Below are 12,251 nucleotides of genomic sequence, written 5' to 3' on the forward strand. Positions count from 1 at the left end.
ACATCAAATATAGTGAAAGCAGGGGTTATACTGTGGGGGAGGGACATACAAAGCAAAAAAAGAGATAATCTTATAAATGCTTTAGAAACAAATGCATGAAAGAAAAAAACATTAAAATACATATCTAAGGGTTCATTTTCCTAACATCACATTATCTGACCTTTTCTGCTTGACTCATACATATACTAGATATTGCAAATAAGGGAAACCATGGGACCTATGTTCCTTTGGGCCTGGCTTACTTCACTTAATACGATTTTTTCCATTTCCTAACAAATGGGGAAATGTCATTCTTTCTGATGGAGGCATAGAATTCCATTGTGTATATATACCACATTTTCTTGATCCATTCATCTACTGAGGGGCATCTGGGTTGGTTCCATATCTTAGCTATGGTAAATAATGCTGCAATAAACATACTTGTGCTGGTAGCTTTAGTGTGGTCTTGTTTGTAGACATTTGGGTAAATGCCCAAAAGTGGAAATGCTAGATCATAGGGGAGTTCTATGTGAAGTCTTTTGAGGAACCTCCATACTGCTTTCCAAAGTGGTTGAACAAGTTTACATTCCCACCAACAATGAAGTAAGGTTCCCTTCTGTCCACATCCCCTCCAGCATCTGTTGTTGTTAGAGTTCTTGATTTTTGCCATTCTAACTGGAGTGAGGTGATATCTCAATGTTGTTTTGATTTGCATTTATTTTATGGCTAGGGATGTTGAGCATTTCTTCATGTGCCTATTGGCCATCCTTCTTTCTTCTTCAGAGAAGTTTCTCTTTTAGTCTTTAGCCCACTTATTTATTGGGCAGTTGTTTCTTTGAGGATTTGTTGTTGGGGGGTTTAATTTTTTGAGTTCCAAGTATATTTTAGATATGAGACCCTTGTCTGTTGTATGGCTAGTGAAGATCTCCCAATCTGTGGGCTTTCTATTGATCTTGCTAGCTATGTCCTTTGCCATGCACAAGCCCTGCAACTTCATGCAATCCCATTTGTCCAACCTTTCTTTGATTTGTTGTGCTTCCGGGTCTCTATTCAGAAAATTTCGGCCTGAGCCAAGGAGACCTAGAGTTTCTCCTATTCCATCCTGTAATGTTTTCAGAGTGTCTGCTTTGACTCTGAGGTCTTTGATCTATTTGGAGTTGATTCTGGTGCAGGGTGATATATAAGGTTCTAGCTTTAGTTTTCTACAAGTAGTTAACCAATTTTGCCAGCACCATTTACTGAAGAGGCTGTCTTTGTTCCATTCTATTGTTTTAGCTCCCTTATCGAAGATTAGATGGCTATAGATCTGTAGGTTCATTTCTGGGTTTTCAATTCGATTCCATTGGTCCTCAGGTCTGTTCTTATGCCAATACCAAGCTGTTTTGATTACTATGACTTTATAATAGAGTTTGAAATTTGGTATTGATATTCCTCCAGCAGTGTTCTTTCCGTTGAGGAGCGTTTTTGCTATTTGGGGTCTTTTATTGTTCCATAGGAATTTTTGGATTGCCTCCTCTATTTCCTTGAAGAATGAGGTTGGAATTTTGATAGGTATCACGTTGAATTTGTAGATAGCCTTGGGAAGTATTGCCATTTTCACGATGTTAATCTTTCCAATCCAGGAGCTTGGGAGGTTTTGCCATTTTCTAAGTTCTGTTTTGATTTCCTTTTTCAAGATTTTAAAGTTTTCATCATAGAGGTCTTTCACTTCTTTGGTTAAGTTAATTCCTAGGTATTTTATTTTTTGTGGGGCTATTACAAATGGAGTTGCTTTCCTAATTTCAGCCACACTTTTCTCATTGTTGGCATACAGAAAAGCCATTGATTTTGGGGGGTTAATTTTATACCCTGCTACTTTGCCAAAGTTTTGAATCAGCTTGAGTAATTTGGGAGTGGAGTCGATGGGATTCTTTAAATACAAGATCATAACCCCTCTTCTCACTGTATTTGTTGTTGGTGCCCTGCGTCTTGTATATACACTTCTCTAATTTGAGGAGGGCAAGGGAAAAATCAAAATGCTTAAATAGGGATACAGGTTGACCCATTGTAACAATGAGATGAACAAGACACTATGAAGAAAAATGAACTTTACTCACTTTTAGTGGGGTGGGGGGAATGTAGTTATAGAGGAGGCAGGGAAGGGATGGTAGGGGAAAACAAAGGAGGAGGCACCAATGTTTGATAGGAAATGTACTCATTATCTTGCTCATGTAACTATAACCCCTCTATAAAGTATTTTTACAATTAAAAAATTTATAAAATTGCTTAAATAAGGATACATGTTGACCCATTGTAACAATGAGATTTACAAAACACTATGTTGAAATGAACTTTACAACTTTGGTGGCAGAGCGGAGGGGTGGGGTAGTTGTGGAGGTGTAGGTGGAGGGAAAGGATGGTAGGGCAAAACAAAAGGACGAGGCAATAATGCTCAGTAGGAAATGTCCTCAATACCTTCCTTATGTAATTGTAACCCCTCTGTACAGCATTTTTACAATAAAAATGAACAAAAATAAGTAAAGCAGTTAAATATAAAAAAATGAGAGTGTCAATATCTTCAAAACCATGAATAAAATTGCAACATGAGCTGGGTGCTGGTGGCTCATGCCTGTAATCCTACCTATTCAGCAGGCTGAGATCTGAGGACTGTGGTTTAAAGCCAGCCCAGGCAGGAAAGTCTATGAGACTCTTATCTCCAATTAAATACCAGAAATCCAAAAGTGGTACTGTGGCTCTAGTAGTTGAGCACTTGCCTTGAGCTGAAGATCTCAGAGACAGTGCCCAGACTCAGAGTTCAAGCCCACAACCAACAAAAACTAACAAAACAAAAACAAAAAACACAAAAAATCCTGCAAGATGATACCCTGTCTAAAACTAGAATCTAAAAAAATGAGAAACATATACGGCAGCTTGTAGGATATATGTGGGGAAATGCATAAAGAACGTGGCAAAGCAGAAAATCTAGTGAAGGAATCAATGCGTTAGTCTTTAACACTTAAAACTATGAGCTACAAATATTTCAAAGGACTTGAAGAAATAGATATGTTTAAAGATTGTTATTGAAGTAAACATGAAAATATAAAGTATTACCAGAAAGCAAATATTGTTGAACACCACACATCAGAAATTGATATCACTATTCCAGCATCTATTAAATTCAAACATCTACAGAACTCAGAGATAGTCTGATAGAAATGACATTATCCAAGACATTCTGACTAATAAAAGCATGACATCAAAAAAAAAAGAAACCCAAATAAAAATAAATAAAGGTTAATGTAAAGGTTTCCCTGAAAACAGCTTATGTGAAATATTGTTACACATAGAAATAGTTTGAAATGCATAGCAAGTGAAGTTTATTTTAGGCAAAGATGTTTGGGAAATGTAAGCAGTTACCTCATTGATGTCAATAATCATGGTTTTATGAATGTGTAGACCACAGACTGGAAAAGACAAGACTGATCTCAGAGATAGACACAGCTGGAAAGTACTTCGAAGAAAATTTCCCAAGATCCTTAAAGCAATGTTGACAATTTAACCCATGATCTCTGCATTATATATCGAGGTAAATATTTATGCATGCAATTATTATTCACATATTAAAGGGCACGTTCCAGAGTTCTATTTATAAGGACAGAGAAAAAACATATTGTTATATTTCCCATTGTAGATACTAGAATAGTCAAAAACCAATGAATTTTAAATTCATCAGTGCATCTCATCAATGCATTTACACATTAAACAAGAAGTTGTGAAGTCATCCATACAGTCATTTAGCTGGTTGTATTTCATAATTCTCAACATCCTAAAAAATTAATAATTACATTATGTACCAAATATATAAACATAAAAACTAGAACTATATACAAACATTCGTGTATATTTTTAGTGATTTTAAAGGGTGGCAATTTTTGAAAAGCAATAAAATTACTACAAGTTATGAAGAGGGGATCTCTTATTTTGATTCAAGTTAAATATCTGCAAAAATGGACTGCCTCCTGAGACTGTTGTTAATTCTTTTCATTTTATCTCGCCTAAATACACATTTCTTGTCCAAAACATTGTTATTTTTGATAGTGCAAATGATTTGAATCAACAATAACTCAAAGGAACCTTAAATAGTTTAAAAGAATTTAATCTAAAACAACACTTTCCTAACAGTTTCTTACCTGTTATCATTTCTCTCTTGACTGTACAATTTTTTGTTCCAAACTGAGCTAGGGGTAAACTAAAGTATTTTTCTTGAGGGTAATTCAAACACTTAAGTTGAATATTTTACTTAAAAGAAAAAACTTTTTATATTATTCATTGAGACATATTTTCCCATTGTGGTAACTGTTCCTGATAGACGCTTTACTTTCTCTAAACAGAAAGAAGCATACTTTTCTTTTCTTTTAAAAATGAAGCTTTGGGGGGAGAGTAAGGGGGAGTACAGAAATAGAGGGACAAAGGATGAACAAATGCAGCAATGATATTTACTAGACACTATGTTGAAAATGAACTATGCAGCTTGTGGGGTGGATTTTGGAGAGAAATACTGGTAGAAAAGAAGTGTTCAAAAAGAAATGTACTCTTTTTTTGTGTGTGTGTGTGGGGGGGGTCCGGTAGTGGGGCCTGAACTCTAGGCTTGGGTGCTGTCCCTCAGCTCTTCAGTTCAAGGCTAGTGCTCTACCACTTGAGCCACAGTGCCACTTCCGGCTGAGGAATCGAACCCAGGGCCTCATGCATGCAAGGCAAGTGCTCTACCACTGAGCCACCTTCCCAGCCCCAGAAGTGGACTCTTATGTATCTTTACTTATGTATCTTTGTGTATCTTTACTTAAGTAACTCTAACCACTCTGTACATCACCCTTACAATAACAATAAAACATATTTGCTTTCTCATTAAGATAGCAGAATTATTATCTGCACATGCAAGATTTCTACTTTGGTACTATTTTATCTACTTTTTCACTGTATTGCTACAGACTTTTTCCTATTAGTCATGCATATTAAAATGCTTGATCTTTTGTTCTTTACTGTCTTCACTGAACTAATATTATCCAGTCCATGATCTTAATATGTGTGCAGAAGTCAGTTAGGTAAAGTATATTTCTGTGGAGCACAACTGTGATAGACATCACCTCAGGTCAAGTTCACTGGCCCAGCCATGTGGGAAGGACAAGCTGCTTTCATTTCCTAATCTTCACAGCCAAGGGCAAATGGGCGGGTGTCCGTCCTTCCTTTCTTCCTTCCTTCCTTCCTTCTTTCCTTCCTTCCTTCCTTCCTTCCTTCCTTCCTTCCTTCCTTCCTTCCTTCCTTCCTTCCTTCTTTCCTTCCTTCCTTCCTTCCTTCCTTCTTTCCTTCCTTCCTTCCTTCCTTCCTTCCTTCCTTTCTTCCTTCTTTCCTTCCTTCCTTCCTTTCTTCCTTCCTTCCTTCTTTTCTTTCTTTATTTCTTTGTTTCTCTTTCTCTGTTTCTTTGTTTCTTTCTCTTTTCTTTCTTTCCTTCTTTCCTCCCTTCCTTCTTTTCCTTTTCTCTCTCTCTTTTCTTTCTTCTTTCATTTCTTTCTTTCTTTTTCCTTTCTTTCTTTCTCTTTCTTCCTTCTTTTCTTCTTTCTTTTTTCTTTTTTCTTTCTTGCTTGCTTTCCTTCTTTTCATCCTTCCTTCCATCCTTTCTTTGTTTATATTTTTTGGTGCTGGTACTGAGGTTTAAACTCTAGGCTGTCCCTTAGCTTTGTCACTCAAGGCTGGTTATCTACCAAATAAGCCATACCTCAGATTCTGGCTTTTTGGTGGTTAATGGGAGATAAAAGCCTTTTGGACTTTCTTTGCCCAAGCTGGCTTTGAATAGCAATCCTCAGATCTCAGATTCCTGGGTAGCCAATAGTACCTAGTTTGGTGTCTTCTCATTGGTTATGTCACACATGGAGTAATGTATGTGGACCCATTGGGTGTATGATTAAATTGGTTTGATTTTATTACAGACAGAATTCTGACTGCAGTATGTATTGAAGTATACCCTCTCTCATGCTAACCTATTATGCTGTATTTCTCTGCTTTTGTTTCTTTTTTGATACATGTAACATGAAGAAGCAATTACTGTTTAGAAAGAAATACAGTTATGTATTTCATTATACTATCAATCTACAGTGGCCACCCCCCCAATGGTGTGTCTGTGCCTTCCTTCACCCAGAATGGTAGTGACACCTCTCCCAAAAAGAGAAAGCAAAGACATTATGGTTGATAGAAAAAGAATGTAGATATAGATATTCAATTCCTGTCCCTTTCTCACCTATTTTTAGACAGATTATCACTTTTATAAAAGCTGTGAATGAATAAGCCTAGAACTGATGGGTGAATACTTGCAGCCAAGGACACTGAAGATGTTGGTTTTAAGGCTTTCACCCATGCACATGGCCACCTCCAGCACTTCTAGTAGAAACTTGATCTTCAAATACCAGGCTGTGCTATCCTGAGCACGGCCACCATCTTTGCCATGACAGCACCTACGTGCTACTCCCATTTCATTATCCCCAGCATCCTTGACACAGCCACTGCTATTTAGCACATGTGACAGGCCCACATCTGCTCCACCAAGGCTCCAGGCCCATTATGCCATGTTTACAACCTGTAGCTCCTCAGTAATCTTAGAAAAAATAATTTCAATTTTAAATTTGTGGTGTGGTTGTATTTGCAAAGCTAAGAGACTGTATCCGGTACTAATAGCTTGCAAGATATTCAGAGTTTATTAGGAAGTAAAATTTGCTTTCCAAGTTTCTTAGATCACAAGATGGATTAATTCCATCAGGCCTCTTACTTGGCTGTACTACTTGCTCTGGAGTTAATAAATCTAGTGGATAGTAGCATGAACAGCAATGTCTCAGGATGTGGCCTTGCTATAGAGGGTGATGTGAATTCATAGGAGAGATTAAAATAATACCTTTTAAGTGCTGGAGGAATATCAATACCAAATTTCAAACTCTATTACAAAGCCATAGTAATCAAATCAGCTTGGTACTGGCACAAGAACAGACCTGAGGACCAATGGAATCGAATTGAAAACCCAGAAATGAACCTACAGACCTATAGCCATCTAATCTTCAATAAGGGAGCTAAAAAAATAGTATGGAAGAAAGACAGCCACTTCAGTAAATGGAGCTGGCAAAACTGGTTAAGCACTCGTAGAAAAGTAAAGCTGGATCCTTATATATCATCCTGCACCAGAATCAACTCCAAATGGATCAAAGACCTCAGAGTCAAAGCAGACACTCTGAAAATATTACAAGAGGGAATAGGAGAAACCCTAGGTCTTGTTGGCACAGGCCAAAAATTTCTTAATAGAGACCCAGAAACACAACAAATCAAAGAAAGGTTGGACAAATGGGATTGCATGAAATTGCAGAGCTTCTGCATGGCAAAGGACATAGCTAGCAAGATCAATAGAAAGCCCACAGATTGGGAGAAGATCTTCACTAGCCATACAACGGACAAGGGTCTCATACCTACAATATACCTGGAACTCAAAAATTAAATCCCCCAACAACAAATCCTCAAAGGAACAACTGCCCAATAAATAAGTGGGCTAAAGACTTAAAGAGAAACTTCTCTGAAGAGGAAAGAAGGATGACCAATAGACACATGAAAAAATGCTCCACCTCCCCATCCATAAAAGAAATGCAAATCAAAACAACATTGAGATACCACCCCACCCCAGTTAGAATGGCTATAATCAAGAACACTAATAACAACAGATGCTGGAGGGGATGTGGTGGAAATGTAAACTCATTCAACCACTCTGGAAAGCAGTATGGAGGTTCCTCAAGATAATCTCTATTGAGCTCACCTATGACCCAGCAATCCCACTTTTGGGCATTTAACGAATGATCACAAACAAGACCATTCTAAAGCTACCAGCACAACTATGTTTATTGCAGCATTATTTACCATAGCTAGGAGGTGGAACCAACCCAGTTGCCCCTCAGTAGATAAATGGTGGTATATGAATATGTGGTATATATACACAATGGAATTCTATGCCTCCATCAGAAAGAATGACATTGCCCCATTTGTTAGGAAATGGAAAGACTTGGAGAAAATTATATTAAGTGAAGTAAGCCAGGCCCAAAGAAATGTAGGTCCCATGGTTTCCCTTATTTGCAATATCTAGTATATGTCTGAGTCCAGCAGAAAAGATCAGGTAAGTTGATGTTAGGGAAATGAACCCTACGATATGTATTCAAATGTTTTTTTTTCTCTTTCTTGCGATTGTTTCTAACACATTTTTAAGATTATTTCTTTGTTGTTTTGTATGTCCCTCCCCCACAGTATAACCCCTGCTTTCACTATATTTGATGTTGGTATAATTTGTGGGGGGAAGGGCAAAAATGAACCGTTTAAATAGGGATACAGGTGGACCCATTACAAGATGTACAAGTCGTTATGTTGAAAAATGAACTTTACAACTTTGGCAGGGTGGGGGGGATGGGAAGGGGAAACAAAGGAGGAGGCAACAATGCTTGATAAAAAATGTGCTCATTACCTTGCCCATGTAATTGTAACCCCTCTGTACAGTATTTTCACAATAAAACTTTTAAAAAATCAAACTACAGAAATTTTTGATACCTTTAAGTACTTTTTTCAAAATACAGAATGTTTTTGTAATGTTTAGAAAGCCAAATTTTAATCTCAAACTTAAAACCTCAAACTTAAATATTATATATATAATAAGTAATGAAAACTAAAAGCATTGTGATGGAGGCTGCAATTTTATTTTTACTAGCAGTGGTACCTGGGGCTGAAATACAAATGAATTGCAGCAATAATGTAATGAAATAAAACAGTAGATAGAAAGTCACATATGCCCTATCTCCCAACAATCCCCAGCAGGAATTTTATCAAATCTTTTAGTATTTTAGACTCTGCTTTTTGATACTGTTAAAATGTTTGATTTTGAAAATAAATGTTGTTCTAGTATAGTGTTCCTCTGATTCAAGTTAATATAAAGTCACCATATTGAAAGGGGAAAAAAGCGTTGACTTCCTCCCAATGTTCTGTTCAATTATTTTGATGATAACCTTACTTAAAAATGCTGAAACATAAAGCAAAGTGAAAAACCTAATGTCCCAACTTTTATATAGCCATAAACTGAAACAAATGTAGACATTAAGTAAAAGAAAACATACAAAGCCAATAAAATCCACATTAACACCATATATTTAAAATGTCAGTTGTTTTCTTTTTTTTTCTGGAGAGGCCATATTGCAGATTCTTCACATCAGCATTTTTATCCTTCTTTGGTTCTGTTGAGGACTCAATTTCCCCACACATTTCTCTATCCAAAGGACTGTGGAAACTTTATTTGTGAATCGTGCTGTGAATCAATTGGCTGCACTTGGCACCAAATCTTTTACTTATTATCTACTTTTTTTTCCTCATTACCCTGGGACAATTACAGTGATACTTTTGGTGCCAACACAATTATTCACAAACAAAAATGCTGATTCTGACCAAGAATGCAGTTACTAGATATCATTTAGTCATCCAGATAATCTGAGTATATTTAGATTTACTTTATATCATTTAAATTCAAACATACATTCCATCTCAGCTACTTAAACATTAAGACTGCTTTATTTTGGTTTAACTAAATGCACAATAATATACACAAAAGCTTGAGTCCTAACTGTAAATGAATAGAAGGCTCAGGAAATATACTTGTTTTAGTATAAAGCTACAGAACTTGTTAAAGAGATCCCATCACTCTCTTCACTTACTAATCCTTTATTGAGCAGTAAACTTTTGTCACAGACAGTTCTAGGGAAGCTGTCCCATAAGGATGATTCATGGGGGGAACTCTCATGAAAACTGAAATCAAGAGAAAGACCATTGAGAAAAATTAAAGGTCTGATACAGGATGATGAGTTCTCAAATGTAGTAAATAATTATAAGTTGGTTGCAGAAATTAAAGCGGAGCTGTTGGTAAATATGAAATAAGACCCATGTGAAGTGAGTCTCTGGGGAAGGGGAATTTGCAAACATCTCCTGTCCAGCATGTCGCTCACTGAGTGCCCTCATAACAATTTTCTACATTGTGTTGATGACAACACTTCAGACACAAGTGACAGAAGCTAACTCCAGATAGTGTTGAAAAAAGTGGATTGGTCTAAAGATTGATCTGAGTAATTCATGAAAATCAGAGATGTAGGGGAATCATTCAGTCACTACACCGAAAAAAAAATTTAAAGGTCTACAATCTACAACTATATAGAAAAATAAAGAACATGGGTATACTGGTAGCTTTCCTGTGGTCTTGTTTATGCTCTATTGGAAAAATGGTTAGAAATGCAATTGCTGGGTCAGAGGACAGCATTATTTATCATGTCAAGATAGGGAATCAGCATACATGCCCCTTAGTAAATGAACATATTAAGAAAATGTGATACAGATAGATAGGTAGGTAGGTAGGTAGGTAGATAGATAGAAAGATAGATAGATAGATAGATAGATAGATAGATAGATAGATAGATAGATAGATAGATAGATAGATAGATAGATAGATAGATAGATAGATAGATAGAATGGAATTCTATTCATCCATAACTAATAATGTTATTTTATCATTCATAAGGAAATGGAACGACCTGGATAAAATTATCATAAGTGAAATAGGCCAGATCAAGAGAAACACAGGTTGTGTAGTTTCCCTCATTTGTAGTAGCTAGAATGTGCCTATAAATCTACAAGTAAATGTACTGGGTAGTAAGTAAGCAGTTACAAATAAACTAACCCTGAAGTACAATAGACTCTATGAAGAACAGAAATAGTATAATTATTTAAAATGGCTAAGTCAAAGCCCAACAAAGTAAGTACCAGGAAATAGGTATTTACAAGAGGGTATGGTAGGGCCCTGGGGCGGGGGGAGGGATAGAAGAATAAAGGGGCGAAGATAGCAGAATGCAGGCAAGAATTCATTATCTATTACACAGAGTTGAGAAATACAAGGCAAGGAATGGGCTGAAGGGAGTTGAAGATGTTGAAGTGATAACACAGATCAAGATGCATTGTGTAAATAAACTGCTTTGTTAAGTGGCAAAAGATGATATACAACCTAAAAATCAAGAAAATTAAGGGAATAAGTGGTGGGTTGGGAAGGGTGGGTGAGATTATTGAAAGGGGCAACAATGATCAATACACACTGTATTCATAAACTTATTTTGTCAATGACAACTACTTTATACAACTCCTTACAGATAATATATCTATTCAGAAAAAAAAGAAAGGACAAAGAAAAAAATAAGAATCCCTGTCACCAAACATCAACAGCTATTTCGTTTCTTGACTTGTCTTACTCACAAGCCTAAGTATCCCAACTTGAATTGTAAGTTTTCTTTCCAACAGAAATTTTATTATCATAAACTGTTTATCTGTTTGGTTTTCAAGTTCCAGTAATGTGTACATAATTTGAGAAAGGAATCTTCTGTTTGAATCATCTATTTATGATTGGTTCTGAGAAAACTTTTCATCACCTCAAGCAGGGGATGATCTCAAAACTCTGAAGGTAATAAGTAAGTCTTCAGGGGAAACAAACAAGGAATAAAACACAGGGGAAAGTGACATTTTAAAAAGTAGCAAGAAAGCTCCCTTCTCCTTACAACCAGCTATAGAGTTATACTGAAGGGAAAAACCCTCTCAAAAAATGCTTCCTAAGTAGTTTCTAACCCTATTTATGTTTCCATCATCATTAAAGGCAATATTAAACTTCAAATGTTAGAGGTAAGGCAAAGTTGGGTATTTATAAAAGATAAAAGACAAAAGAATTTAAAAAGTGAAAATAAAGCTACCAGCCCAACTATGTTTATTGCAGCATTATTTACCATAACTAAGATATGGAACCAACCCAGATGCCCCTCAGTAGATGAATGGGTCAAGAAAATGTGGTATATATAAACAATGGAATTCTATGCCTCCGTCAGAAAGAATGACATTGCCCCATTTGTTAGGAAATGGAAAGACTTGGAAAAAATTATATTAAGTAAAATAAGCCAGGCCTAAAGAAAGATAGGTCTCATGGTTTCCCTTATTTGAAATAACTAGTATATGTCTGAGATTAGCAGAAAAGGTCAGATAAGATGATGTTAAGTGAAATGTCCCAAGATAAGGACACAAGTGGAATTTTCTTCCTTGCTATTGTTTCTAAGGTATTTATAAGGTACCATGTGATTCTTTTTTTTGTTGCTTTGTATGTCCTTCTCCCATGGTATATCCTCTGTTTTCACTGTATTTGATATTGTTAT

Source organism: Dipodomys merriami, unplaced genomic scaffold, assembly GCF_024711535.1.
Source record: "Dipodomys merriami isolate MVZ:Mamm:240054 unplaced genomic scaffold, mDipMer1.0.p SCAF_37, whole genome shotgun sequence".
Classification (NCBI taxonomy): domain Eukaryota; kingdom Metazoa; phylum Chordata; class Mammalia; order Rodentia; family Heteromyidae; genus Dipodomys; species Dipodomys merriami.